General features: G+C 51.3%; 1 pseudogene; it reads left to right on the top strand.

Moving 5' to 3' along the window:
- The first annotated feature begins 947 nt into the window (after positions 1–947).
- On the top strand, positions 948–2,538 carry LOC115898151 (annotated as a pseudogene).
- Positions 2,539–3,035: the final 497 nt, after the last annotated feature.

The raw sequence follows: 3,035 nt of genomic DNA, 5'->3' as shown, positions 1-3,035 counted from the left end.
ACCCAGGAGAGCGCGCGCGCACACCCACACACACCTACACGTACACACACACACGCCCACGAGGAGGTTCACGCGCACACACACACACCATCACATACACAGTCAATCCGGCGTAAAGTAATGAGGAGCCCAGGTTTCTGCCTACACAAGAGGGACAACTGAATAGTGATGGCTGTGTTTCAGGATGTTATTAAGGAAGCAAATACGCTGTGTTAATTACTGTACTTCCCTGACTGTACTCAAGTCAGAAAGCACACGTCCGACTTCTTGTCCTTCAGTCACCGAAAGGATGATCGTATCTGCCAAATGCACACAATTGGAAGTACATCCCAGCACAAACACACACACACACAGACATAAACACACGCAGAGACACACTCACGCGGGCGTGCTTGCTAGTGCTCGTGTGCTCTCGCCCGCGCACACGCACGCACACACACGCAAGCACACACACACACACGCAAGTGCACACACACACACGCAAGCACACACACACACACACACACACACACACGCAAGCATACACAGACTGTTTCATAGGTACACAATTCTTCCCTGGCATTGTTTTACCGAAACCAAGGCAAATGTGTGGCCACTGTCCTAAGCCGGTTGCACTCCTATTATATGTGCCTATCATCCTGAGACGTCAATTTGCTTCAGGTGTTCTATAAATCACGATGTGGGCTGTGTCTGTTGAACTCCCTGGGGAATACACGGGGACACACCCTATGACTCATTCCTTAATTAAATTGAGTGCTGATATTTGATTGGTGGATCGCGTACCTGATGGGTGGGTGGGGTGTTCGCGGTAGGCGGGGGTGAGTTATATAAGGGCTGATGCGGCCAGATAGCGCGTCATTTGAAGACTCTCTCGGAAGAGGTAGCGTCTTTCTGTTTGCAACGTGCGGTCCCAGCAGAAAAAGCTTGTGATCCTTGCTCCTGGCGACATGGAGGCCGATTCACTCCACTTGGGAGGTGAGTGGCAGTTCAACCAGTTTTCAAAACTCACATCTTCTCGGCCAGATGCAGCTTTTGCTGAAATCCAGCCGACTTCTCTACCTGAGAAGTCACCACTGGCATCTGAGACCCATGTCGACCTCTGTGATGATTTGGCTCCTGTGGCAAGACAGCCTGCCCCCGGGGAGAAGCTTCCTCTCAGTAGCAGGAGACCTGCTGCGGTGGGGGCTGGGCTCCAGAACATGGGAAACACTTGCTACGTGAATGCTTCCCTGCAGTGCCTGACATACACACCACCCCTTGCCAACTACATGCTGTCCCGGGAGCACTCTCAACTTTGTCATCGTCACAAGTGCTGCATGTTGTGTACGATGGAAGCTCACATCACGCGGGCCCTCCACCGTCCTGGCCACATCATCCAGCCCTCACAGGCACTGGCTGCTGGCTTCCATACAGGCAAGCAGGAAGATGCCCATGAATTTCTGATGTTCATTGTGGATGCCATGAGAAAGGTATGCCTTCCCGGGCACAAGCAGGTAGACCATGACTCTAAGGACACCACCCTCATCCGTCAGATATTTGGAGGCTACTGGAGATCTCAAATCAAGTGTATCCACTGCCAGGGCATTTCGGACACCTTTGACCCTTACCTGGACATCGCTCTGGATATCCAGGCAGCTCAGAGTGTGAAGCAAGCTTTGGAACAGGTGGTGAAGCCCAAAGAACTCAATGGAGAGAATGCCTATCATTGTGGTCTTTGTCTCCAGAAGGTGCCTGCCTCTAAGACGTTCACTTTACACACTTCTGCCAAGGTCCTCATCCTTGTATTGAAGAGATTCTCCGATGTCACAGGCAACAAACTTGCCAAGAATGTGCAATACCCTGAGTGCCTTGACATGCAGCCATACACGTCTCAGCAGAACACAGGGCCTCTTGTCTATGTCCTCTATGCTGTGCTGGTCCACGCTGTGTGGAGTTGCCACAACGGACATTACCTCTCTTATGTCAGAGCTCCAGGAAGCCAGTGGTATAAAAATGGATGACGCCGAGGTCACTGCCTGTAGCATAGCTTCTGTCCTGAGTCAACAGGCCTATGTCCTCTTTTACATCCAGAAGAGTGAATTGGAAAGACGTGGTGAGAGTGTGTCAATAGGCAGCGAACCAGGAGCCCTTGGCGCTGAACACACAGACAGGTGAGCAACGCAAGGAGACCTCCAGAGAGAACCCTATCTCCAGGTACCCGACTTGGAGGAGCACTTGGTGGAAAGAGCCACTCAGGAAAGCACCTTAGACCACTGGAAGTTCCTCCAAGAGCAAAACAAAACCAAGCCTGACTTCAACGTCAGAAAAGTCGAATGTACCCTGCCTCCCAACGTGCTTGTGATTCATCCATCAAAATACAAGAGTGGGATGAACAACCGTCATCCTGAACAGCAAAGCTCCCTGCTGAACCTCTCTTCAAGGAACCTGACACATCAGGAGTCCATGAACATTGGCACACTCACTTCTCTGCAAGGGAGGACCAGGAGATCCAAAGGGAGGAACAAACACAGCAAGAGGGCTCTGTTTGTGTGCCAGTGATCTCAGGGAAAGTCTCCACCCACACGCAGGAGTGCGCGCGCACACACACTCACACACACACACACACACCAACACGTACACACACACACCCACGAGGGGGTTCGTGCGCGCACAAACACACACCATCACATACACAGTCAATCCGACATAAAGTAGTGAGGAGCCCAGGTTTCTGTCTACACAAGAGGGACAACTGGATAGTGATGGCTGCATTTCAGGATGAGCCCAGACATGGGAAACATCGAGTTTTCCAGTCGTGAGTCTTCTCAACCTGTGGAGGGATTGTTTCTGTGTTTGTGTTCATGGTAGATGACATTCAGTGTGGATTTCTGAATAGGACATATTGCGGTGTAGTGTTGGGCGGGAGGTTATTGCAGGGGACGGGGTTGACTATTTTCTCTAGGGGTGTGTTTCATTCGTCAGTTGTTGGTGAGCACCAGAAGCTGAAAGTTTGCGAACGTGGGACTTCTGTGGATCCTTCTCGCCAAGTGAGTAGT

The sequence above is a fragment of the Rhinopithecus roxellana genome, chromosome 6 (assembly GCF_007565055.1).
Source record: "Rhinopithecus roxellana isolate Shanxi Qingling chromosome 6, ASM756505v1, whole genome shotgun sequence".
Lineage (NCBI taxonomy): Eukaryota > Metazoa > Chordata > Mammalia > Primates > Cercopithecidae > Rhinopithecus > Rhinopithecus roxellana.
Note: the sequence above shows the minus strand (reverse complement) of the source record. Positions and strands in the feature narration are given on the sequence as shown.